The sequence below is a fragment of the Meriones unguiculatus genome, chromosome 8, assembly GCF_030254825.1.
Source record: "Meriones unguiculatus strain TT.TT164.6M chromosome 8, Bangor_MerUng_6.1, whole genome shotgun sequence".
Classification (NCBI taxonomy): Eukaryota; Metazoa; Chordata; class Mammalia; order Rodentia; family Muridae; genus Meriones; species Meriones unguiculatus.
Genome location: NC_083356.1, coordinates 62,992,326 through 63,020,283, shown reverse-complemented (window position 1 = coordinate 63,020,283; position 27,958 = coordinate 62,992,326). Strand labels below are relative to the sequence as shown.

The following is a 27,958-nucleotide window of genomic DNA, read 5'->3' as shown; positions in this document are numbered from 1 at the left end:
CCGCGAGCCCGCCCCCCGGGGCGGGGCGGCGTGTTCCGTAGAGCACGTGCTCGGGAAGCCGGGCGAAAGGGCACGCGCCGCCTTCCGCGCCCCCCACCCCCTCCGATCCCTAATGGTAGTGCGTACCCGAATGGTTTGCTGTTGTTTCGCGTCCTCCAGCCGCGTTATATTTAGGAGGAAGGTACCGTAAGGAACCAGAGATGCTCGGCTGCGCACGGCAGTTACGTAAGAGCCTTATCAAAACCTACTAGGGTCCTGGAAGTGGCTTTGCAGCACCTTTTATCACTTTAGACTGGACTGTTTCATCAGCACTGCCATCGTGCAACTTCACAAAGTGTGGAAATTTCCACCGATTTCCTGTTACTCATGTGGTTTTTCTTTCTGTGGGTTTTTTGTTTGTTTTAAGTGTACTTTAATGAAAGAATGTATGCACCTGTTTTGGGAAGAGAGCTGTTGCGGTCTGGGGTTTCAAAACTACAACTTCTGGAATCTCTCCCTTGTCCTCCCTTCCCCACTCCCCGAGAAACCAGTACACTTTTCCTCTAGTGATACTTTCAAAATATCAAATGCCTCTTTCGAGGGAAAAACTGAAGACCTGAAGCCTCTTCTCCAATCTGTAACAGTTGTTCGTTAAATCGAGTATACAACAGTCTCACACAGAGCAGTTTTCCTGTCTTCATGCTTTTTAGCTTATGAAGTTCTTTTGAGCATGCTGTGGAAATTAGTAAATCAAAAGTACACCTTGAGACAGATGGCAAACACCTCTTAGTATGTCGTCAGCTCCAGTGTTCAAAGCTGACGTTCCCAGCACTCAGATGAACATCCAAGAGTTGCAGGCCAGCTAGAACTACACAATTAATTACTACACAACTGTCACAATTAATCAATAGCGGTTTGAAGGCCACTGAAACTGCCTAAGCGGCCTATGGCTACCAACCATCCTATAATTGCTTTCATTTTTTTTCCCAAGTCTAGAACACTGCTGGTTCCAGAGCCATACAAAGCTGAATTTGGCTCCTGTTTCTGCTACACAACTTAGTGGCCTTAATTAATTACCCTATCATAGCATTTTGTTGTGCACAGGGTCTAAATACTGTATGTCAAGCAAAAGGATGTGTCAGTCACTCAGCTGTTGCTAGATACCATGAAAGGTTTTAATGTGTCATGAGCACACTATGCACTACCTTATATCGATGGTATCTCAAATCACAGGGCAAATTACACTGTGAGGTAATGAATGTCCTTGTTAGCTGGTCGGTGGTACAGGTGATAGTGCACTCCTTTAATCCCAGCACACCGGAAGCAGAGGTAGGCAGATCTCTGGAGTTCAAGACCAACCTTGTCTACATAGTTCCACAACAGCCAGAAACAGAAAATCCTCTGAATGTGTGTGTGTTGGGAGTGGGGGTTGGGGGGATGTCCTTGTTGCATGCAAGAGGATACCAGAACCCAAACACCATATGGAAGTGCTGAGACTCAGACAAAAACCAGTTGATCTGACTCTGATTCCATATTCTTCACTCTACATCACAGCTTCCATCTAGTAGTTAATAATTTAGAAGGAACAGAGTCTATAAGACCAGTCCTAAGTGATAGGCATAATAAGTGCAATGAGAGTGCTGTTAAAAGAGGAAAGGGTTCCAGCCAAGAGAATTAAGAAAAGTCATATAAGCAGAGCCTTCAAGGATGCTCAGAGCAAATGATTGTGACGGTTTCAGATTTGCTCCGGAACAGGGCTCACACCTGACCTGCTTTCTTTCTTCCAAACTTGCCTGTCTCCACCTTTCCATTGCTGTTATTGGCCCCACCTCACAAACCCTTACTGGCAGGACTGGCCTAGCCATGAAAGGGGGAGCAAGGCAGAAACAGCTGGGGGAATGGAGACCTTAGGTGTCAGTGAGCTCGTGACAAATAGACTTCCCAGGAGACAGGCTTCGTTAATTGGGAGAATCAAGGCTGTTTAAACGTGTGGAGTTGGCAGGGCAGGGGATGGTGCATCACTGGGCAGGGCTCAGGGGCTGGGCCTGCTTTAACCTGTCACCTGGCCGCCAGGCTACATGACCACCTCAAGGGTGGTAGTGGCTGGGGCCCTTCGGCTGGGTGCTCTGGGATGTGCAGGCCCATGGCAGAGAGGAAACAGTCTACTCCTACCAGCCTCAGGCTCACTTCCAGGCTGATTTATCCAACGTCTAGTTTTCTGAACCTAAAATCTGAAGTTCAGTCTCCTCACCCTACCAACCACCTAGGAGGTCTTTGATTGGCAACTTTCTGATACTGCCCTTCCCAACCCCCAGATGACACGTTAAAGGGACAAGTAAAGACGTGTTGTTAGAAAGAAAGAAAACCCCAAATCCTTTGATTTTTACCAGTGAAGACTCAGGAGCCAGATGCTGGGGTGAAAACCTAGCTCAGAGAGGCAGAGAGAGCACCCAGCTGACCTTCCTCCTCAGCTCACTTCCCAAAGGAAAAAGCCAAAAAGGCAAAAGCCTGCTAACTCAGCTGATGGCCCAGGAAGAGAAGACCTGCGGGCTCACGACAGTACAGGAGGAGAAAGCCAAACGCTAAAAGCCAAAGAACTCAAAAGCTAAAGAGGCCAAAAGGTTCCTTCTCCGTGCTGTCTTAAAAACCCCTCAACTCAAAGTCCCTTCTTCCTATTAATCCCTCTCGGCTGGTTTCTTGCTTCACCTCTTGACCTAGGGTTAACTTTATTAAACCCTGTATATATATTACATATATATATTCATACATGAAGATAGAGGACTAGAGGTGTGGTCATTTGAATAAGAATGGCCCATAAGCTCATATATTTGGATGCTTAGTTACCAGGGAGTGGAACTCTTTGAAAGGATTAGAGGCTGTGTTGAAGAAAATGTGCCATTGGGGTTGGACTTTGTGGTTTTAAAACCCATGCCAGGCCCGCTCTCTCTCCTTTTCCTCTCTTCTCTCCGCTTCTCTTTACTCCTCTCTTCATTCTTGCCTCTCCTCTACTTTCTTCTTCTCCTTTTCTCCCTCTCTCCCTCTCTCTCCCTCCCTGCCTTCTTCTTCCTCTCTCTCCTGTCCTCCCTGCCTTGTGGATCAGAATATTGAACTCTCAGCTACTTTTACAGCAACTGTGCCTGTGTGTGTGTGTTAGCAGCCTGTGTGTGTGTGTTAGCATGCTCTCTGATTGATAATAAACTAACCTCTGAAACGGTAAGCAATCTTCCAAATACTCTCTTTTATAAGGGTTGCCTTGGTCATAGTGTCTTTTCACAGCAGTAGAACAGTGACTAAGACAGAAGAAGTTGGTACCAGGAGTGGGGTATTGCCTTGACCATGCTGCTCACAGTTAGAATGTAGGCTTTGAGACTTTGGACTACAGAAGGAGTTGGATACTTTAAACAGGGCATGATGGGCCATCCTATTAGGAATATGGAAAACAGTGCAGAGGATGAGTTGAATTGTGGGAGCCCCACTCAAGAAGTATTAGAGAAGAATAATATTAGTAAATGGCCTACAGACCATTCTTATACTTTGGAGAAGAATGTGCCTGTGTTATGTATGCTCTTGTCCTAAAAATCTGTCCAAGGTTAAACTGAAGAATTTTGGATTAATGGCATTGGCAGAGATTTAAAGACAGCCTAGCATTGACTGTGCTGTGTAATTATTATCACTCTTATGAATGTGTATAATGATAAGAAAAAGCTGGACAAAGAGAATTATAAAATGTACAGTTTGAGAGGAAAAAAGCAGCACCAGGAAGTGTAATGGAGCTAAGACCAGTGCTTAAGGAGATTTAAAAAAAGGGGGGGGGGAGTTTAAAGGAAAGCTTTTACTAAAGCAGGGCAATACCCCACCCATGTAAGGTTACAACCAGTAAAAAGAAATTTTAAAAAACCCTAAGCAGTGAAGGAAACTGTCAACAACAGAAAAGCTGATGTAAACGTAACTGAAAAGAGGGACCAAGTACCACCCCCATCAAGCAGCAGAACTTGGCGGCTTCTGCCAAGTTGATTTAGAGTCAAGAATACAAGAAAAGGGTTATGGAGTCTCCCTCTGTAGCTAAGGAAAGCCACTGAGGCCAGGTGTGCATTGGGCCATTCCTGTGTGGAGTCCCAGAGAGGCCATTTCAAAGAGTTTGCTGTCCAGTGACTAGGTGCTCAAATATATGAGCCTGTGGGAGCCATTCTTATTCAAACCACAGCACTGCCATTGCAGCAGAATGTGAAAGTGGAACCTGTCAAGGGAAGTTCCAGACCCAGCATGGAATCAGCTCCAGAAGTGTGTTGCAGACAACAAATCTGAAAGCAGTTGGGGAACTTTGGCATCAGATATGGAGATGCAGAATTTAGAGTTTGCCAGGCTGGATTTTGGTCTTCCTTTGGTCTGGGATTTCCTCACTATGCTCCATTCCCTCCCTTTTGGAATGGTAATGTATATTATGTGCTATTACGTTGGAAGTATATGATATGCCTTTAGATTATGATTTTACAGGGGGTTACAGTTAAGAGTTTGTCATGAGTGTCAAAAGAGACTTTGAACTTTTAAAACAATGTTGAAACTGTGATAGACTATGAGGACTTTTGAAGTTTGACTGAAGGCATTTTTATAGTGTGATATGATTACAATCCCATAGGGCCAGTGAGTGGAATGTGGTGGTTTGAATAAGAAAACCTCCCATAGGCTCATGGATTTAAAGGCTTAGTCACAGAAACAGAACACTGACCGAGACAGGCAGTAAGCGTGTTCAAATACAAGCCCTTTGAAAAGTAAATTGGAGAGGAAAATGAGGCACAATGGTGCGCACCTCTAATCCCAGCTACTCGGGAGCTGAGGCAGAATGTCTCGTAAGTCCCGCAATTCAGGGCCAGTCTGCTCTCAAATACTGAGATTATACACACATACATACACGTTTATATTTAAAGGAAGTTGTATGTGTAGCTCAACAGCAGAGCACCAGCCTGTCACTTACTGCAAAAAAATAATATGGAAGAAAAGGGACCAGGGAACTTTATCTCTACTAATCTGAACTAATTCTTTCTTTGCAGAGAATTCTCTCAAGTTAGAAGAATTAAGCAAAATACTTAAAAGCACAGAAAAGCTGACAAAATGGTGGTGAATTACTAAACCAGATAACACTCAGGGACGTGAGTCCTGTGTTTGGAGACAGCTGTCACCCTATCCACAGAGACAAGCTCAGAAGCTGGGCCTGAAAGTCCTCCTGACAGGCACTTGGAGGTAAGAGCAGGGGTGTGTGTTCAGGACGCCCCAGCGCAGTGGAAAGTGCTGATGTACCCTTCTTACTTTGAGTTGTATCTCCAAGACTGCATCGCTGAAGGGGCATTCACTGGGAAAAGGGTTTGGATAGAAATGGTTGGCTTAGAAAGTGGTCACCATTTGTACTGTTAGCAGCATTAGAGCCCGTTAAGGAAAAACTCCAGTCAAAATAGAATCTCTGGCCTGTGTAGAGACCCAACATTCCAGTAGGGGAGTCAGTCACCTGGCTAAGGAACCCCCTCCCCCAGAAAGATGGAGTTACCTTAAGGGGATCCTAAAGACATAGGCAGAGTAATTATTCCTTTTTTATGAGATGTGTATACTTCTTCCCAGAATTCCTGTCCCGGTAGCGCAATCCCTATAAACCACCATGAGGTTACCGTGATGTTTGTTGAGTCCTAACTCAGAAAGTCAGTTTTTCTGTTGTTATAAACAATGATGAAAATCCCAATCATTCTCTTTTACCAATAAGGACTCAGGAGCCAGATGCTGGGGTGAAAACCTCCTAGCTCAGAGAGGCAGAGAAAGCACCCAGCTGACCTTCCTTCTCAGCTCAGATCTGGACGAAAAAAAAAAAAGGCTCACTAGTTTAACTGACAGCCCAGGAGCAAAAAGCCAAAAAACCAAAAGCTTGCTAGCTTCAAGTCCAAAAAGCCAGGGAGCTGAGAAGCTGAAGCCCAAGTTAAAGCCAGAGCTCTGTTTCTCCACACTGTCTTAAACACCTCTCAACTCAGAGTCCCTCCTACTCTTTAATCCCTGTCAGCTGGTTTCTTGCTCTGCCTCTTGACCTAGGGCTAACTTTATTAGCTCTGGTATAAAGAGAGTTCCTTGACTAAAGGTGTGTGCTAGGGCTGGGTGAACCAAATCGTAAACACCTGTTTACAATAAACAGAAAGTTCTTGGGTCAAAGGTGTGTGTTACAGCTCAACCACACCAAATAATAAACAGGGTTTTACAGTTCACAAGCTTGAGGTTCACAATGGGATCAGATATCCTGCAACATTCCCCCTTTATGTCTAAATAAAAAATTTTCCTCTAGCATCAGTAAACTATATACTATCAGGTAAAAACTACATTTACAATGTCTAGTCCATAAGTAGCAACCTTAAAGAAAGTTTCTATCTATCCTATCTTGGTGAGTCCAGAGTTCTGTACCTAAATCACTTTGTATCAAAACTTATAATACCAATCAAAAGCTATCTAAAAGGACCTAAAACATCTTCTTAAATCCTAAAAAACTTAATTTTAATTGTATGATTATAACTATTTGGTCTTCAACCCCATCAGAGACCTGAGACGGATAATATTATCTGAATAAACAGGAAGTGAAGAGCAAGCAGCTTCCAAAAACTATAAAAATGGCAGAGACTGCTGGCTGACTAGAGAGTCACCTAAGTTATCTCTCTAACTTTGGAGCCTAGTGGCTCAGAATATCCGACAGACTTTCTGTGAGGCAGGTATAATGAAGGACTTGCCTACCTTGTCCTTGCAGAGCTTGGCAGTTGACTTTCCTATATCCAGTTTGTCCAGCTTTCTGTCTGCAGAAGAAGCAATGGTGTTCCTTGCCTTGAACTATGAGAGTAGATTCAGTAATCTACCCCTTATCTTATTGTTCCTTTATTATTTCTACCCCCCCCCTTGTCTAAATAAAAAGGAATGATACAATAAAATTATTTACAAAAATCAAGCAATTTTCGCTAAGCTTTCCACAATGTCCAGCTTGGTTGTATTTGGCAGTCTTGGGATTAAGTTTTTTTGAGTTAAGTGTTCTGTGAAATGTTCATGTTAGTCTCATACAAACTCAGCATTTTGAATGTCCTAAGCAGTTTAGTCCGAAGCTGATCTTTGAATGATGTTTGTCAGGTTGGTAGCAATCCCGACTAGGCAGAACTTAACAGTCAACTCAAAGATGTCCATTGTTTGCACAGAACCAGGCAGCAGAAGAAACATGGAACAATTTTTCCCAGTGATTGTTGTCACACAGTCCAGGTGGTGGATTCATCATTGGGGTCCCCATCATCTTCTTGGAAACCTAAAAGGTTACTGTTAGGAGTGGTAGAAAACTGAAGGGCCTTAAATGCCATATTCAGCAGATCTCAGAAAGATTTGATGACCACAATATACTGAGTACATAGGAGGTACACAAACTTTTTTCTAGTTACCTGCTGAAGCAGATCTGGAAACACATACAGGAAGATAGATGAAGCTTATTTCTAAAATTAGTTAATAACTACTAGTATCATGACAAATTTTATATATACATATTAATCTAGTAGCTTTTGAGATAATATATTTTAAAAAATAAAGTCAAATAGAGTCAAATAAAAACAAAAGGATCATGAGATCAGTGGCAACAGAACAATCCCTTATTTTTTGTTTTCCTCTGTCCCAAACCAGACAGGCTCTTCGGATATGAGACAGAGATTTTGGATTTTCCCTCCACAAGCATGCATGGGTTTACAGAAGGAGAGAGCCACACTCCAACCCCAAAGCCAGCTTCAATTTTTAATTGAATTGGGACCACATAAAGACCATTTGCCACTGTGTCTGTAAAGGGAAGAAGGGGCAAGATAGAGGTGGGCAATACCACTAGGCCAAATTACTCTTCTGTTAGCAAACTTTTTAAAAACTCTTATTTACATTTTTTATATCTTTCTCCTACTCCACGCCCATCCCTTCCAACACCAGGTAGGAGAAAAAAAGGGTTGGTGGGAGAGGGGGCCCAAGTTCTATTAGCTGCTTCCTGCTAGTTACAGTCTCTGGGCTCCTTGGAGCCAGTCCAGTCCTTGTTTCCGGAGCTCTCCCACTCATTGTCTCGCAGCAGCAGCCAGGAGAGCAAGGGGAAGCAGCAGCAGCCTTGCTCTTTCTCGGAACTTTCACACTCTCTGGGCTCCGGCATTTACTCTCTCTCCAGAGTCCTCAGATTTAAACTGTCTGCAGCTGGCAAAGGGCACCTCTCAGAGCCCACACGAGGCAAATAGTCTGCTGTTGTGGACTCCCTGAATTAGTCCCCATCCCATACGTGGGACCAAAACAAACACATGTTTATATCCACAACACTTTTTCTTTTGCTTTTTTTCTCAGATGCTGGCTAGAACCTACCCATGCTTTCCTGATGCTCTGGACTTCCTTGCTCTTTCTAAACTCCCCTCCCTGTCATTTGGTGTGTTTATGCCAGTGTGGCTGCTGGTCCACCATGGGTCAGGTTTCTATGGTAGTAACTAAAACAGCATGGTACATTTTTTTAAAACATTTTTTTAAATTATTTTCATTTCACATACATTGGTGTTTTGCTTGAATGTATGTCTGTGTGAGGGTGTCTGTTTGGGACTGGCATTACAAACAATTACCATGTGGGTGCTGAGGATTGAACCCAGGCCCATCTGAAAGAGTAGCCAGTGCTTTTAACCACTGGGCCATCTCTTCAGCTCCTGGTGTGGTTCATTTTTTTCCCTTTTCATTCTCCTCCAGGCAGCTGACAAAATTGACACGTTGCCTGCCCTATTAATTTTATTATTTTATTTTTTAAGATTTATATATTTATTTTCTATGTAATGTTCTGCCTGCATGTACACCTGCAGGGCAGAAGAGAGCACATGGTTGTGAGCCACCATGTGGTTGCTGGGAATTGAACTCAGAACCTTTGGAAGAACAGCCAGTGCTCTTAACCTTTGAGACATCTCTCCAGCCACATTTTTTTATTATTATTATTGTTTTTCAACACAATGTTTCTCTGTATGTAGCCCTGGGCTGGCCTCAAACTCACTCTGTGGACGGGCTGATCTCAAACTCACAGAGATCCACCTGCCTCTGCCTCCCAAGTGCTTGTCTAAGTCCACTCTTAAAATCTTGTGTTAATGGTGACCCTGGCTTCATCAGTACCTAAGATCTAAAAGGAAGAAAGCTCAAGAGGAGGTAGACTGACGCCTATTTTAGCGTCTTGGTGAACTGGATGCAGACCTACTTGGAACGCTCTGGGAAATCGTGGGCCACAACCCACAACTAACCTCCTAAGGAGGGATGGAGGTGGAACACCTAGCAGCTCTCAGGCTGTTGAGGGAGTGTTAATCTGCTGCCATGCAAGGCCTGTTATCATTGTGGCACACCTCGCTTCTAAAGCTGAAGAGCGACCTTAGAACGCCAAGAATACATACATAACACGGTAACTTACACTCAAAGAACAGTTTTTAAAAAGGTAATAAAGCCATTTAAAAGGAGCTGGGAATGGCAACACAAGCCCGTAAGCACAGCACTAAGAAAGCTGAGGCAAAAAGACGGGGAGTTTCAGGCTAGCGGGACCTCATGGCAAGTCCTGGGCCAGTATAGGCTACACAGTGAGACCCTGACCCCAAATTAATAAAAACAAATAATATTATATTATAATAAAACATGGGTGGTACCAGTACTTATAATCTCAGGACTCAGGTAGAGGAAGAAACAGGAAGATCACTTCAAGTTTAAAGGCCTCCCAGGCTGCAAGATGAAGCTAGACAGAGATCTAGCATCAACCCAGACCAAAAGAACTTGAGTTTCAGAGACGTCTGTAGTTGAGAGCACATGCTGTTCTTCCAGAAGACATGTGTCCAGTTCCCAGCATGCACATCCAGCAGCGTTCTAATGTCCTGCATCTCAAGTTCCAGGAGATTCCACATTGTCCTCTAGCCTCAGAGAGTACCTGAACACATGTGACGTAGACACACACACACAGAGAAAAATGAAATAAATATATTTTTAAAAGAAGTACTCAGCCAGGCGTGGTGGTGCACAGCTGTAATCCCAACACTCTAGGAGGCAAAGGCTGGCTGATCTCTGTGAGTTCAAAGCCAGCCTGGTCTGCAGAGTGAGTCCAGGACAGCTGGCACTTCACAGAGAAATCTTGTCTCTCGAAAAACCAAAAATAAACAACCAAAAAAGAAAAAAAAAAAAAAAAGCACTCATTCTTCAGGTAAAAGAAATATGGTTCCCAGTGTAAACTCAGAGCGACACCAAGAAATAATGACGAGGTGTGATTGCACATGCCTTCAATCCAAGATCATCCTGGTCTACATAGCCAGTTCCAGACCAGCTGGAGTAACAGTATAACCTTCTGTAAATAAAAGAAAAAAAGGATCCTGGCATAGAGGTCTATACCCATAATTTCAGCTCCCATAGATGCTGAGATTTCTGAGTCCACGATGCTCAGGGGCAGCCTTAGAAATGCCACCTTTCATACAACACAAGATGACAGTGGGAAGATAGGCAAGTATATAAATGTTGACTGAAGAAAGTAATGGGATTTGGACTTCATGGGTAGCTCAGTGAGCACTTGCCTGTTACGTGGAAGACCTTGGGTTAGATCACCAACATTACAGAGAAGGTCAAGGCTCTCATCACAAATACTGATGAGGCCAAGCAGGAATGCCTATCTGGGCTGTGGAATGAGTTCAAAGCCATCACGGGCAAATAAAAAGACCTAGATTCAGTCCCCAGGAAGGGGGAAAGGACCATACAAAAATACACTGGTCAAAGTGACAAAAGAAGTTGAAAGGCAGGGCTGGAGAGATGGCTCAGTGGTTAAGAGCACTGTCTGCTATTCCAAAGGACCCTGGTTCAATTCTCAGCACCCATGTAGCAGCTCACAACTGACTGTAACTCTGTTAACAAGGGATCTGACACCTTTATACTAATGCACATAAAATAAAAGTAAATAAATAATAGTTTTTAAAAAGAAGTTGAAAGGCTAAATCTTAAAATGATTTTTTTTTTCTTAACACAGAAAGGATCTCAGACAGGTAGTGGTGGCTCATACCTTTAATCCCAGCAGTAGGAAGGCAAAGGCAGGTGAATCTCTTGAGTTCAAGGCCAGCCTAGTCTACAGAAGAAAAAAAGAGAAAGAGAGGGAAAGAGGGTCTCACGTAGCCATGGCTGGCTTCAAACATAGTAGAGAATGCCTGAACCCGATTCTTCTGCAGCCTCTGCATCCTGAGTTCTGGGGTTATATGTAGCCAATGCTAGCCCAGCTTTTTGGTGGTTGGTTGGTTGGTTCCCTGTTTGTTGTTTATTTGGGACAGGGTTTTCTGTAGCCCTGGCTGTCTTGGAACTCAATCTGTACACCAGGCTGGCCTCGAACACGCAGAGAGCTGCCTGCCTCTGCCTCCTGAGTGCTGGGATTACAGGTGTGCCACCAGCCCAGGTGTATATGCAGCAAGGGAGTGACCTTGGGCTTCATGTGAAGTAAGCATTATCCCTTCCCCGGCCCTGAGTCCTATAACCATTAAGTCCTAACGTAAACTTTCTTTCTTTCTTTGGTATTTTGAGTCAGGGTTTCTCTGTGTAACCTTGGCTGTCCTGGACTCACTTTGTAGACCAGGATGGCCTCAAAATAACAGCAACCCACCTCCCTCTACCTCCCTAAGTGCATGCCCAGCCCTGTTGTAAACTTTCTACCAACAAAATTTCATGAAGACATAATTGTACTACTAAATATTAACCAACAGTTAAGATACTATGTTAATCTTAGACATATTCTTCAAGAAAATGGGGAAGAAAAAAAATTAAACACCACCCAATTCACTTCATGAGACTAGCACTATCCCCTTGTTATAAAAATCTGGAAGAGTCACTGGAAAAAAAGTTACAAGAACATATGTGCAAAAATCATCAATGAGTATGAGCAAACAAATTCACCAATAAATATTGATGATCTTTGTCCATATATACAGGTTAGATGATTTGAACTCGGTGTAACTTACCATGTTCACAAAGTAAAAGAGAAACCACTCAACACAGGAAACAAGCCAGCTGCACAACTGTAACACCATTCATGAAAAAGATTCTAAGCAAACTATGAACAGAAGGGAGCTTCTGTTGCTTAGGAGTATTTATGAAAACCCTTCAAGAGAGGGCAGTGATGCTCAGTAGCAGAGCTAAGATAAGAGTATCTCTTGAGCCCAGACACTTGAGAGCAGATAGAACAAGGTGTGTGTGTGTGTGTATGTGTATGTGTGTGTTACCTGTGTCAGTGTATGGAGGTGAACTTTATCCTTTCTCTGGTGGTAGGCCTTGGTTTTGAGGCAGACTCTCACTGACTTGCACCTCTCACTGGTTAGGCTGGGCTGGCTGGCTAGTGATCTGCCTGCTGTCTTTCCCCCATCCTACCCCACACATTTGGATTACAAATATATGCCACCACACCCAGCTTTGAGAATCCAGGATATACTGGGTAACAAAGTAAGATCTTGTCTCAAACAAAGGGGGCAAGGGGTAAAAAAAAAAAAAAAAAAAAAAAGTCCTGGTGTGGCAGTGGTAAAGGCCTTTAATCCCAGCAAAGGCAGAAGAAGGTGGATCTCTTGTTCAAGGTCAGCCAGAATCATGTAAAGAGACCCAGGTTCAGAATTAAAGGAGAGGGGGATAAAATAAAGCTATGAATAAAAAAGCAAAAATAAATAAATAGCTGAACGTCGCAGCATGCACCTAATCCCAGCGTAGAAGAGAGGCGCGCAAAGCTGCTCTGGGCAGGAAGGCAGCCATGGGTGGTAGCACACTTCAATCCCAGCAGTAGGAAGAGAGGAAGGAAGACTCCTGCAAGCTTGAGGCAGTCTAGTCTATATGGCAAGCACCAAGCTAGCAACAGAACTGCATAGTAAGACACTGCCCTCACCCCCCCCAAAAAAAGCACACAGACACACATACACATAAACACACATACACACACAAAAAACGAACAAGGGGTAAGCCCCAGAATCATCTTTGTAATGATAAATGAAAGCTTTGTCCACAAAACTGGAGACAAGAGTACCTATTCTTATAACTCATTTTCAACATTGTACTAAGGTTCTCCCTATTACAATAGGAGAATTAAAAAAAATCTTAAAATACAGGATTAATTTTCTGAGGCAGCTACCAAAATGGAGGCAGAGGGGCAAATAGTGCTCTTCAGCGGTTGATACTTCTAAGCTGCCCAGGGGCTAGAGTGGCCAAACAGGCACAGCTTGCCTGGCAGGAGATAGTCATACATTATAACAGCATATTTCTGATAGCTTTTGAGGTTTTGCGTTTAAGTGGTAAGCTCTGGCCTTTCTTTGAAAGCACATATTTTCATACCCACCCGATGGTCCCTACCAATTCCATATCCCCAGGCACGTCTTCTGATAAACCCTGCCAGGCCTGCTGCCCTAAGGATCAACCATGTGTGGTGGTTTGAAGAGGAGTGGCCCCCACAGACTCATGTGTTTGAGTGCTTGGCCCATAGGGAGTGGCACTATTAGGCAGTGTGGCTTTTTGGAGGAAGTGTGTCACTGTGGAGGTGGGCTTTGTGGTTTCGTGTATGCACAAGCCACATCCAGTGGGACACTCCCCTTCTGCCTGCAGATCAAGATGGAGAACTCTAGTTCCTCCAGCACCATGTCTGCCCAGTGCTGCCATGTTTCCAGACATGGTGATAGTGGACTAAACCTCTGAACTGTAAACCAGCCACAAATTAGTTTTCCTTGCTTTGGTCACAGTGTCTCTTCACAGCAGTAAAACCCTAAGACATGCGCCCAGGCCACTTTAGAGTACCTGAAGGAATCTGACTAAATACAGATAGACAACAGCAGAAAAATGATCATTTCTATTCAAAATTGTGTGTGTAGTCTGGAGTGATGGCACAGGCTGCAGTCCACCGCTTGGGAGGCTCAGGCAGAGAGATCGTGATTGACCAAGCAGCAACACAACCATCTGAAATCAACATGCAGGTTTACCAACCTGAGACACCTGGCTTGTGGGATTGGCTAGAAATACTGGTACATTTGAGAAGAATTTGAAATGCCCCCATATGCTTAGGTTTTGCATACTTGGTCCCCAACAGGTTGTACCATTTGGAAAGTTTCTGAACATTTTGGGAGGTGGGGCCTACCTGCAGGAAGTAGATTACTAGGGGCAGCTCCTTGTACACCATCTGTGGCAGTTAGGATGAAATGGCCCCCACAGACTCACAGGAAGTGGCACAGTTTGAAAGGAGTAGGAGGCATGTCTTTGTTGAAGAAGATGTGACCTTGTTGGAGGAAGCATGTTACAGGGCTTTGAGGTTTCAGAAGCTCAGGCCAGGCCTAGTGTCACTCTCTTCCTGCTGCCTGCTGATCCTGATGTAGAACTCTGAGCTACCTCTTTAGTACCATGTCTGCCTGCACACAGCCCTCCTTCCTGCCATGATGACAATGGACTTAACCTTTAGCCAGTCCCAGTTAAATGTCTTTTTTTTTTAATACTTGTCATGGTCACAGCGGCTCTTCTCAGCAATAGAAGCCCTAACTAAGACACTACCCCAGGCTGTCCACTGTGGTGTAAAAAGTTGTCCTCTGCCAAGGGCTCCCATTCTCATGATGTTCTGCTCCAGTGTGTGGAACCAAGCAATTATAGGCTGGGTTTTCTGGGACTGTGAGCCAAAATAAATAATTAATCCTTTAAACTATTTCTGTAAGGACAACACAAAAGTACAGAGAAGAAAACCAACAAATAAGCAGACCTTGAGCTCTGGAGAGGGGCATCTCACTGTATCATCTCAGTGTATACACTACATAGACCAGGCTAGCCTTAAGTGAACACCCTTTCTGCTGTAGCTTCGTTAGAATAGGTATGTCATCGTGCTTGTCTAAAACTAATTTAATGTGTAAAAATTAACACTAAGGGACAGCAAGATGGCTCAGTATCTCTGCGCATTTATTGCCCAGTCTAATGACCTTAGTTCTATCCCAGAATCCAAATGTTGAAAGGAGAGAACTGACTTCACAAACACGTGTGTTAAGTAAGTTTAATTAGCTTTAAAAATTAGACTTAATAATAAGGTTTAACAAATAGCTAGAATAATAAAGATCAATTATTTATGAATGCCAAATATTCCACAAATCATTATTTGTTTTGGTTTTGGATTTTTGAGACAGGGCCTCTCTCATATCCCTGGCTGTCCTGGAACTCACACTTACTGTGTAGACCAGGCTGACCCTGAACTTACAGAGATCCACCTGCCTCTGGCTCCAGAGTACTGATATTAAAGTTGTGTGACATTGGGCTTCACAATTTTATTGTTGTTTTTGTTTTTTGAGACAGGGTTTTTCTGTGTAGTCCTGGCTGTCCTGGAACCCTCAGGCTGGCCTCAGACTCACAGAGATCCACCTACCTCTGCCTCCTGAGGGCTGAGATTAAAGGCATGTGCCACCATGCCTGACCCACAAATGATTTTTTAAAATTATGTGTATGTGTCTCTGTGTATGCACATGTGGATACAGGTGCCTGCAGAGTCCAGGAGAGCCCAGGTGAGGATGGCAAGTCCCTTGGAGCTGGAGATAGACAGTTGAGAATCACCCAACATGATTCTGGGAACCAGACTTGGGTTCTCTATAAGAGTAGTGTCTTAGAGTTTTGGCTCTGAAGAGACATCAACATCGTGACCTTGGCAACTCTTATAAAGAACAACATTTAATTGGGGCTTTCTTAAGTTTCAGAGGGTTAGTCTATTATCATCTCGGCAGGGAGCAAAGCGGCATGCAGGCAGACACGGTGCTGGAGACAGAGCTGAGAGGGCTGAGTTCACCTTGATCCAAAGGCCAAAGAGAGAGACTGTGTGCCACCCTGGTGTGGCTTAAGCACAAGAGACCTCAAATCCCACCTCCACAGTGACACTTCCTCCAACAAGGCCACACCTCCTAATAGTGCCACTCCCTATGACCCAGCACTCACACATAAGTCCATGGCGGACACACCTACTTAAGCCACCACAAACAGCGAAAGCTCGTAACTTCCGAGCCAGGTCTCCCGCTCCAAAAGCTATTTTCCAAACATGAATACGTAGGAAGAGAAAGTCCTCAATGAAATGCCCCGTTGCTGCAGAATGTGGTAGGGTCAGGGGTAGGTGCGCTCAACTCATGGTGGGCAGGAAGCAGAGAGAAAAGTGGGAAGAGGCTTCTAGTCGCCCTTTCCAGGGCTCCCAGTAATCTTGCTTCATTCTGCTAGATCTCATCTTCAGATGAGGCCAGGCTCATTCAGAATGGTATGGCCATAGGCAAGGTCTCACTTTGAAAAGGTTGCCCTAATACACCAGGACCTGAAGACCTTTAGAGGACACATGTCCAAACCACAGCAAAAGCATTCAGAATTCGGTCAAGTGTGCTGCCATAGCCCTTAATTCCACATTCGGAAGACAGACAGGCTGGTCTCTGTAATTTCAAATTCACACTAATCTATAAAGCAAGTTCTAGGCCAGCCAGGGCTACATCGTGAGACCTTGGAATTAGATAGTGATGACAAGTACATTCTTTTTAAAAATGTATTGCTATTATGTTACATCCTGACCTCAGTTTCCCCTCTCTCCTCCCAGTCCCCCCACCTCCTCTCTACCCACTCTATCCACTTCTCCATTTTTCTTTAGAACAGGGTAGGATTCCCATGGATGTCAACCAAACAGGACACGTCATGTTGCTGTAAGACTAGGCAGCCCCTCTCATAGTAAGGCTGTACAAAGTGTCCCAAATGCAGGCGGAAGAGTCAGAGACAGCTGCTGCTCTCACTGTTCTCACTGTTAGGAGCCCCACAAGAAGACCAAGCTACACAACCAGAACATAAGTGCAGATGGCCTAGGTCAGGCGGTGCAGGCTCCCTGATTGTCAGTTCAGTCTCTGTGAGCCCAGATTCGTTGATTCTGTAGGTTTTCTTGTGGCATCCTTGACTCTTCTGCTCCTACAATCCTTCCTCCCCCTTTTGCAGGATTCCCCAAGCTCTGGCTAATGTTCGGCTGTGGGACTCAGCATGTTTCCATTTGTTGCTGAGTGTAGCTTCTGTGAAGACAATTGGGCTAGAACAGAATATCATTAGGAATCATTTTACTGACTGTTTGTTTGTTTGTTTGTTTGTTTGTTTGTTTGTTTTTTGGCAAGTTTTGTTTGATTCTTTTTTAGTTCTCTGGGCAATCCAGTCGCTGGTTCCTGGCCCTCCAGGTAGTGGCAGGGGTGGGATCACTCTCCTGGTATGGGTCTCAACCTGGACCACTGGTGGCCACGCACACAATATCTGCAGCTTTACCCCAGCACATCTTGCAGGCAGGACAAACTGTAGGCTGAAGGGTATGTAGCTGGGTTGGTGTCTCAGTCCATCCACTGGAAGTCTTGCCTGGTTGCAGGAGATGTCCCATTCAGGCTCCATATCTCCCATTACTGGGAGTCTTAGCTAGGAATAGACCTGTAGATTCCTGGAGGGTTTCCATTGCGCCAGGTTTCTAGCTCAGCCCCACCTGATCCCTCCTGTTCCTGTCCCACCCAGGTGCCCTCCACCTGCAGTGTCTATTCTATTTCTCCTTCCCAGGGAGATTCACGCATCCCTCCTTGAGCCCTACAAGTGACTTGTAGTATGGAATCCTGTGGTATATAGCTAACATCTGCTTGTAAGTGAGTACACACCAGGTTTGTCTTTTTGGGTCTGGTTTACCTCACTCAGGATGATATTTTTTTCTAGGTCCATCCATTTACCTACAATTTTTATTATGTCATTGTTTAACAGCTGAGTAATAACTTCATTTGTGTAAATGTACCACATTTCCTCTATCCATTCTTCAGTTGAGGGATATCTAGGTTCTTCCCAGTTTCTGGTTACTACAAATAAAGCTGCTGTGAACATAGTTGAACAAACGTCCTTGTGGTATGGTGGAGCAACATTTGGATATGTGCCCGAAGTGGCATAGCTGGATCTTGAGATAGACTGAATACCAGTTTTTTGAGAAACCACCATATTAATTACCAAAGTGGCCATACAAGTTTGCAGTAGATGAGTTCCCCTTGCTCCTCATCCTCACCAGCATGTGTTGTCACTTGTGTTTTGATTTTAGCCATTCTGACAGCTGTAAGGTGGAATATCAGAGTCATTTTAATTTGCATTTCCCTGATGGCTAAGAATGTTGAACAGTTAACTGGGTCTTAGCCATTTGAGATTCTTCTGTTGAAAATTCTGTTTAGATCTGTACCCCATTTTTAATTGGGTTATTTTGTTTGTTTATATCTAGGTTCTTGAGTTTATATATTTTGGATATCAGCCATCTGTTATATGTAGGGTTGGTGAAGATCCTTTCCCAATCTGTAGGCTGCCATTTTGCCTTATTGACAGTGTCTTTTGCTTTTCAGTTTCACGAGGTCCCACTTATTAATTGTTGATTTTAGAGCCTGTGCTGTTCAAGAAGTTGTCCATCTCCTGTGTCAGTAAAGTCAAGGCTCTTCCCCATTTTCTCTTCTCTCAGGTTCAGTATATCTGGCTTTATGTTTTGGTCTTTGATCAACTTGGACTTGAATTTTGTACAGGATCATTGTATTCTTTTATGTGCTGATATCCAGTTATAACAGCACCATTTATAGAAGATGCTTTCTTTTTTCTATTGTATAATTTTGGCTTCTTTGTCAAAAACCATGTGTCCATAGGTGTGTGGGTTTGCTTCTGGGTCTTCAATTCAATTCCATTGACCCACCTGTCTGTTTTAAGCCAGCACCATGTTATTTTTATTACTATAACTCTGTATTAAAACTTGAAATTAAGGGTGGTGATACCTCCAGAAGTTCTTTTATTGTACAAGATTGTTTTAGACATTCTAAAACAATCATTTTTCATTTTTCCATATGAAGTTGGGTAGTGTTCTTTCAAGTTCTGTAAAGAATTGTGTTGGAATTTTGATGGGGATTGCATTGAATGTGTATAATGTTTTTGGTAAAATGGGCATTTTTACTTCATTAATCCTACCAATCCATGAACATGGGAGATCTTTCCATCTTCTGATATCTTCTCCAATTTCTATCTTCAAAGACTTGAAGTTTTTGTTATACAGGTCTTTCACTTGCTTGGTTACACCAAGATATTTTAAATTATTTGTGGCTGTTGTGAAGAGCATTGTTTCCCTGATTTCTTTCTCAGCCCATTTGTTGTCTGTATATAAGACGACTTTTTTTTTTTTTTTTTTTAGTTAGTTAGTTAATCTTGTATTCAGCCACTTCACTGAAGTTGTTTATCAGATGTAGGAGTTCCCTGGTAGAATTTTGGGGGTCACTTAAGTATACGGTCTGCAATATAGTCTGCAAATAGTGGTATTTTACTTCTTTCTTTCCGGTTTATATCCCCCTTGATCTCCTTTAGTTGTCCAGCTAGAACTTCGAGTACTTAATTGAGTAGAGATGGAGAGGGAGGACAGCCTTATCTTGTTCCTAATTTTAGTAGACGTGCTTTGAGTTTCTCTCCATTTTATTTGATGTTGACTATCAGCTTGCTGTATATTTATTATGTTTAGCTAATGTCCCTTGTATTCCTGATCTCCAAGACTTTTATCATGAAGAGGTGTTGGATTTTGTCAAAGACTTTTTCAGCATCTAATGAGATAATCATGTGGGTTTTTTCTTTCAGTTTTTTTTTTTTTTTAATATAGTGGATTACATTATAAATAGATTTTTGTATGTTGAACCATCCCTGAATCTCTGGGATGCCACTTGATTATGGTGGATGATCTGACAATTGGATATATAGTACTAATAAGTCTTTCAACTCTGTACTTTAAGGGGATAAATTTCATGGTATATGAATTGCAGCTCAATGAATTTTTGTTTTAAAAGAAGAAGAAATGGTTGTTTGATTTTATTACTCTCACTGTGTATTGAGTTCATATTTAAACAATTTTTAATTAACTAAATGGGCTTAGTTAACTAGCTTTGGTTTTGGTTTTTTGAAACAGGGTTTCTCTGTGTAGTCCTGGCTGTCCTGGAACTCACTCTATAGACCAGATTGGCCTCAAACTCACAGATCCACCTGCCTCCACAGTGCTGGGATTAAAGGTGTGCGCGGCTACTACCTCCCAGCTCATTAATTGATTCCTTTAACTGCCTTCTCTTTGGGTTTTTATTTTGCTTCCTTCTGTTTTATTTTACCTTTTCTGTTTGTTTTGGCTTTAAGTGTAGGTTTTCATTCAGAGTTTCTGCCCCCAGGACTGCCAGGCCCACAGTGACAGAGGGTGATGTTGCAGATACATCAGCAAGAAGTGCTTGTAAGGCAGTGGCTAAAGTGGAACAGTGAGTGGTGGCCATTCAGGAAGGGTCAGGAACCATAGGACCTGAGTGCTCGCTTAACTCCAAGCCCCTGTCCACAGAAGAATCTGAGGCTCAGGAGTTAAACTGCCCAGTGACAAATGGCTCTGACTTGCTGTCCTAATAGAGCCACCTCTCAGGTTTGGGGGCCCCAGAAGACTCTTGGGGACTCTCAAGGCCATGTCCAGTTTCTCGTGGCTAGTGTAATAGGCCTTGGCAGATGAAGGTACCCTCAACATGGAATGACTTACAAGATGAGGTAACAATCACTCACTGCTGTGCCACATGCTAGTCATTAAGGGAGGACCAGAGCCTGGCAGTGAGCAGCACACGTGTTGCCGTTGCCCTGCTTCTTTATGGAGTCTGGAGATTCCCAGGAGTAAGCAGGCTTGCCGCTACCACTAAAACCTTACAATGTCACCACGCACTCTCGGCGCCCCTCCCTGCTCCAGTGAGTCTGCTGCTAGTCGTGAAGTCAGTGTTTTAACAGCCTGCACAGGTGATTCTAGTGAGCAGCTAGGTTAGGACTTACAGACCTGGATCGTCGTCCCACACCTTGCCTATTTGTTTGTGTGTGTACGTGCATGCATGTATCCTCGGAGGTCAGAGGAGAACATTAGATCCTTAGGAGCAGCACATGCTGTTAGCTTCTGAGCCACCTCTCCAGGCCCCTCCTCCTTAGTTTCTTTCACTAACCTAGAACTCACTGTTTCGGCTACGCTGCTTGACCAGAAAGTCCTGGGATCCACCTGTCTCTGAGACCCCATTCCTGGGGTTACAGGCCTGTCCTGAGTGCTGGGAAGCCAAACTTAGAACCTTATGTTTGCACAACAAGCAAATTTACCCACAGAGCTATGTTACCATATAACCTGGCTTTTAGTGGTGAAAAAGCAAGATCAGAAGAGGCTTAACCAGTGCCACAAATTGATGAAATCTGTTCAAAGCCCAAGCATTTATTAGACAAATATTGAGCTCCCACCATGTACCAGGCAGTGACCTAAAAGCTAATACAAAGAATGACGATGCTGCGCCTGCTTTCAGGACTTAATGTTTGGTGAAGATGAGAGAAGAAGGAGGAGGCTAGGTAGAAGAAGTGAAGAAAAATAATCTTGGTAACTTAAATTTTAATAATGAGAAGTACTTCGGGGTGGTGGTGGCATACGCCTTTAATCCCAGCACTTGGGGAACAAAAGCAGGTGGATCTCTATGAGTTTGAGGCCTACCTGGTCCACAGAGTAAGTTCTGGGATGGCCAAGGCTACACAAAGAAACCCAGTCTCAAAAAATAAAATAAATAAAATAAAAATCATGAGAAGTACTCTAAAGTACAAACAGCTGAGCCCCAGGCAGAAGAATACACACTATATAATTGAACCATATACTATAGACAGGTTAGGTCTGTTTTTGACTGGCAGACACTACAATTTCATGTGCCCCGGTTTTACAGGGAAGGTTAGAGAAAGGTTGAGTTCTGTCTCCCAGAATAAAAAGCGAAGGTGGTCTCACATGACAGGTGGCAAAGCTGAAAACGACAGAGACAGCCTTTGACTGAAGCAATACCTCCAAGGAGGAATGAGGGAAGGAAGAATGGGGAGATTTCTTTCCCTTCACAGACAATTCTTTATATCCTCCCTCTTTCCTTCTACTTTGGAATCCAGCTCCTTACAGATCGGCCCCTTCTCTGCTCGGAACCCTTCCTCATGGGAGGGACAAGAGAGTAAGGAGCAGAGATACTCATCTTTTCCATCGAATGCTGTAAGGCATATTCTACAAGGAATTCTTTCTTTATCCACCCACCCCATCCACAGCACACGTCCCTTAGAAACATCTTAAGGTTTACACAAAGGCTCTGCAGTATTCTCAGACCCTGAGGAATTTTAAGTGGCTGACCCCGCCCCACTGGAGTGGAAGTTTTGGTTTCTTTAAAAACTCAGTTATGAGCCAAATGCAGTGATGCCAAATCCCATCACTCAGAGAGGCAGGGGCAGACAAATCTCTGTGAGTTCAAGACCATCCTGGTCTACAAATCAAGTCCAGGACAGCCAAGGCTACACAGAGAAACCTGTCTCAAAACAAACAAACAAAAACACCAAACTCTGTTATGTAAATATGTTTTTGCTTTAATCCCAAGTATGGGATATGGCACTGCCTTTGTTTGTCCATAGCTGTTAATATAAATGCCTCAAGCAGGGACTGTGGTCTATGCCCGATGATAACAGAGAAGGGTGTGGTCTTTGCTAACTGATAAATATGAGAATTCAGAGAAAGGAGGGTTTTGAGGAGACAGACAGAAGAGGAAAAAGGTTGTTTATTCATGTCATTTGCTGTGGCTGGACTGCTGGATGTCCTGACAACTGAGATTGGTATTGCCCCCAAAAGAACCTGATGACCCCACCCAGCAAGAAGTAAAAAGGTCTGTGTCCCCTTTCCCTTCTAACCTTCTTTCTCTCCTACTTAGGGTTGGGGGGGTAGAAGGGAGGTAGAATCTTTAGGAACCCCAAATAAAGTAGAATTTAAAAATAGCCCCTACACCCCCCTTTCCTTCTTTTCCATTGTGCCTAAGGGGAGAAGACAGTCACCAGCTTTGTTAGAGTAAGGCGAAGGACACAGCCTGTCCAGGAGCCTGTGCTCTGCTTCTGTGAACAGCGAATCCTCTTGATCAACTGGTGCCCTGTCTAGACACTTCAGCTGGAGTGGCTAGCCTCTTTCTAGACAAGCTTATGTTCACTATCTGCCCCTGGGTTTCTAGTTAGTGTGTTGTTATCACTCATACTGCCTCAAGTGAGTTTTTCACATAGATAATAAAATAATGAATGATGACCATCTCAAATTTTTATTTTCTATTTAGGTCTCTGTAAGATTGTATAGTAAGCCAAGCTGGAAAGATATAGCTAAAGGCATAGACTGCTCAAGTAGAAGACCCGAGTTTGTTTCCCCGCACCCCGTTAGCTAGCTCACCTGTCACTCCAGCCACAAGGGGGTCTGATGCCCTCTACTGGCTTCTGTGGGCACTTGCACTTATGTGCATATACTCAGACACACACATATACACACAATTAAAAACAAAGTTGTAGTAAATTGTGCCAGGTAACTTATATAGGCTTGAAATATAAGTTAGGTTAGGTATGGAATAAGCTGACTGCAAAAGTAACATCTTTGCCCCAGGATGCCTTTTAGCTCCATTTCACAAAGATGGCTCTTTCACCACTGCCAGGAGGTGTTCTGTGGTTTTTAAGGTGTCCTATGGGAGCCAGGTGGGTTATTGCAGCTCTGGCTCTGGCTTTGGGTTGCTCCAGTGTTAATGGTACAGAAATCTCCCATCCTACCAGACCAAAAAGATCCTACCCTGGCCACCTGGAAGTCCTATTTTCTGTGTAAATAGTTCCCAGCCACTTGTACAATTTCCCATGGCTACACTGTAAGGCTGTAGCTGTCACTAGGCAGCCTCTCATTGACCTTTTTTTCTGAAGGGGAAATAACCCCTTTGACTTACCTCACAGCTCCATCTCCATGAACACACATGGCCATGAGGGCTATATGTCAGGCCCAGCATAGTCATGCCTATAAGATGTAGAAGCTTGCTACTCCAGTTCATGAATTCCCCAGGTGCACCCTGCCCACCCTCTCCTGTCTTCTCTGATTTCTCTGTCTTTCTCTGCTTCTACTGATTTAGTTTGTGGGGTGGTGATGGGGGAGAGTTTACTACACTATGACATTTCCCTCAATGTCTGGGAAGAATGCTAATACAAGCATTTGTCTAGTACTTTGCAGGCTATACAATGACATTACATATACAAACTTATTTCAGTCTCCTAAGAGTCCTGCAGAATAGGGCTGATCATTTCTTTTTTTCCAGCTATACGATGATAAATGACTTGGTCTGTGATCACAGTCAGAAAATACAACAATTGGGCCTTGAAGCTAGTTTCTGATTCTCAGTCCAGGCTTGTTACTATGAAACCCTCTGGAGAATGCAAATTTCCTGGGCTTACTACCCATTAGAAGTCATGGAAAGAGCTGTTTGCCAAAATGGTTTTTAGATACTTAAAATGCAGTGTTCCACAGGTTTAATTCTGCCAGAGGTTCTGGCAGGCTAGAATGCTCTAGCCTGGCATCTTTGTATTGGTTGTAGCATTAACAACTATATGCCTTGGCTCCACCTTCCTACCCTTTCTGAAAGGTATATTTTTAATTTGTTTTCAATCCTGGGGTAATAGGTGCACCCTGTGAATGGTCTGCCCATTGATCGCTGTGTACCAATCACCCAAATAATAAAAGATCAACATCTGAATTCTACTTCAGAACATCAAACACATCAACATCAACACAGCTTTTCAAGCCAGCTGTGTTGGCATATGCCTGTAATCCCAGCTCTCAGGAGGTCGAGGCAGGAGGAACAGGAGCTCAAGGCTGTTCTTGGCAACATAGCAACTTTGAGGTCAGCCTGGATTACTTGAGATCCTGTCTCAGGAGAAGAAAGAAAAGAAACAGACTAACCAACAAACAAACCAACAAAACATCCTGTAACATTCTTGGAGTCATACATGTAAGGAAAATAGCATTACCACTTCCACTTTACAGACGATAAGCAACTATATCAGAGAGTGATTGAGAGACTTCTATGGCTCTATGGCTCACTGGCCGTCAGGGGAATCTTCTAATTCCAAATCTTATGCTTATTCCAGAAAGATTAGATATGGTGATATCTGTATAATAATTAACATGTAATATTACATCTTCATGTAACAATTAATTTAATTTTCAATAGCCCCTATATTGTTACTAATTATATATATATATATATAAATTTTTTTTTTAGTGTACACTGGTGTTTTGCCTACATGTGTGCCTGTGTAAGGGTGTTGGATCCCCTGGAACTGGACTTACAGACAGTTGTGAGCTGCCATGTAGGTGCTGGGAATTGAGCCCAGGTCCTCTGGAAGAACAGCTAGTGCTCTTAACCATCTCTCCAACCCCTACTAATTATCTGAACATTTAAAATTCTCAGATGTATTATCACCATACCCTCAACCTTGGTGTTATATTTCAGATGCCTCAAGATTGAAACATTGTATCCTTCAACTCAAATAACTTCAGGAACTCCCTGAAACTGAGCAGATTCACTAGGCCCCTACCTCCTAAAAGTAAACAAGAAAGCCGGGAGAGCACCCCAGACATTCCAAGCTGCAAAGAAGATTCTGAGACCAGACCAGTTGTCCGGAAGAAGCAAAAAACCAGCTGAGCTCTGTGGAAGAGGTTATACCAACTGAATCACTTGGAAAGGACACTCTATAACCTGTTGAGCTTGTTGCTGGCTATACAGTGCGCTCCAGGGTCCCAGCTTTGATGAGCTGTCACCTGTGCTGGGGTGGGCCTTGGTGATGCAGCTGCCTTTAAGTCGTTTCTGCTCCTGTAAGTAACCCCAAATAACTCTTTGGCTCCTTACATTGGACTTTAGTGGAATTCACACTTTGATTTGTTGTGAGCTCCCTATCTGGGGCAAATAGATGTGTGTTGCATCTCCCCAGGAAAAGTCCTGTCACAGAATACTTAGGTGACACTAATGTATTTAGTCAGTATCTGTAAGAACCTGCACTCATCACTGTGGCCAGACCCATTTAGGATTTTCCTGGTTCCTGGAAATACCAGAATAGGTACATTATGTTTACAGTTTGCTGAGAAATGACAACAGCAGATATGCTAACTGTGTGCTTTCTAATCAGAAAGCACACAGACAAGGGTTACAGATGGAAAATGACCTACCACAGAGCAAAAACGGCAGGTTCACAAATAGCACCAGATGCTTTAATTACTGGCTGTTCCCACAAACTAGAAAATAGATTTTATAGACTCTGTCTGAAAGGAACAATGATCCAGCTTTGTCTGTGAGCCCTGAGCACACAGATAGCAGTCATCATGAGTGATGCCACCACCAAATGCCCAGGAGAGTGTTACAGGGCCAGGGCTATTGAATCAACAAATGACTAAAGGTCAACTCTGGAGCCCTCTTTTGACTGAATTCAAGGTCTCAAGTGTAAGGAAGTAAATATTTCATAATTTTGTTTGTTTGTTTAGATAGGGTGTCTCTATTATGTAGCTCTCACTGTCCTAAAACTGTATGTACACCAGCCTGGCCTCATACTCACAGAGATCTACCTTCCAAGTGCTGGATTCCCAGCAGAATTTCATAATTTCAGAGGGGAAAAGGGCTACACATGTATCAGTTCTTCATGTCTTCCTTCTCTGTATACTCTCTTATCTTCAGCTATTAAACAGAAACCCAAAAGGCTAGATGCAGAGAGTAAAGTGGGCATTGGTAGACCACTGACATGATCTTTATCTTAGTTTTCCCCTCTGTTGCTATGATAAAACACTCAGGCAAAAGTAACTTCAGGGAAAGAAGTTATTTAGCTAACAATTCCAGGCTATAGCTCATCATTTGAGAAAGTCATGATGGAGACTTAAAGTCACTAGTCACATACAGTCAAAACAGAAACATGAACTGAAGAGATGGCTCAGGGGTTAAGGGTACTGTCTGCTCTTCCAGAGTTCTGAGTTCAATTCCCAATAACCACATGGTGGCTCATAAACATCTGTACTGGCATGTAGGTGTACATGCAGTCAGAGCACTCATATACATTAAAAACAAACAAACAAAAAACAAAACCAGAGGCATGCCAAATGTACTGGTACACATCTTTAATTCCAGCATTTGGGAAGCAGAGGCAGACAGATCTCTGAGTTCAAGGCCAGCCAGTGAATTCCAGAATAGCCAGAGCTATTCTGAGACTCTGACTTGAAAAAAAAAATTAAAAATTAAAAAATGGAAACAATAAACACAAGTCATGCTCTGCCTACTTTCTTCTCTCTTAAGCTGACTCTTACGCTGAGAGTCTCTATCTAAGGAATGATGGTCCCCAAAGTGGGCAGGTCTTCAACTTCAATTAATGTAATTAAGACAAGCTCCCACAAGTATGCCCATAAGCCAACCTGATCCTGATAATCCTTCATTTAGACTCCCTTCTCAGGTGAGTCTACATCGTGTCAAGTCAAGAAAACCAGCCATCAAAAGACTCCATCCCTAAAGCAGCAAGACGGCTGCTTTCTAGATTTCCCTGACTTTTGTTTCGTATAACTCCTAATGGTCAATGCAATGGTTTGTCACTAGGATGAAGCTGAACAAACTGCCAGGGTACAGGCTTGGTTTTTTACCTTTTTCAATGAGAGTATTTGGGAGTGGAGAGAGAATTTATATTCTCTGAAGACAGTCTGTCAACCCAGTGGCTTTTCAGCCATCATTAAGAACCAAGTGAGGACATTAAAAATCTTAGCAGAAGCAGTGTGAATGCAAGACTGTCAGAGAAGAGGATAGAGTGAAGAATGCAAATGTTTTGTGTTTGCCCTGCACCCCACTAACCTTGCATATCCTTCAACACACGAGTGTCCTCCTCCATTCTCAATAGCCTGTCTGCTTCCCCAGATTGATTTTACTCCTTTTTCTACTGAGAAGTTTTACCTTTGGAGGTGGGGGAGCAGTTATTTGCTCCGTGGCTTCCAATCCAATGTGGGAGTGTTAGGGGAAATTGAAAGAACCTGGTGTGTATGTTTCCCCAGCTCCCTGCTTCCTACCTAGATTTCTCCAAA

The 27,958-nt window shown here is 43.4% G+C and overlaps 1 long non-coding RNA gene across 1 annotated transcript; it reads left to right on the top strand.

Moving 5' to 3' along the window:
• The first annotated feature begins 54 nt into the window (after positions 1 to 54).
• LOC132655840 (uncharacterized) lies at positions 55 to 27,958 on the top strand. The gene is made up of 3 exons (XR_009593726.1): positions 55 to 225; positions 5,028 to 5,217; positions 25,365 to 27,958. It is a non-coding gene; the product is annotated as an uncharacterized LOC132655840 (long non-coding RNA).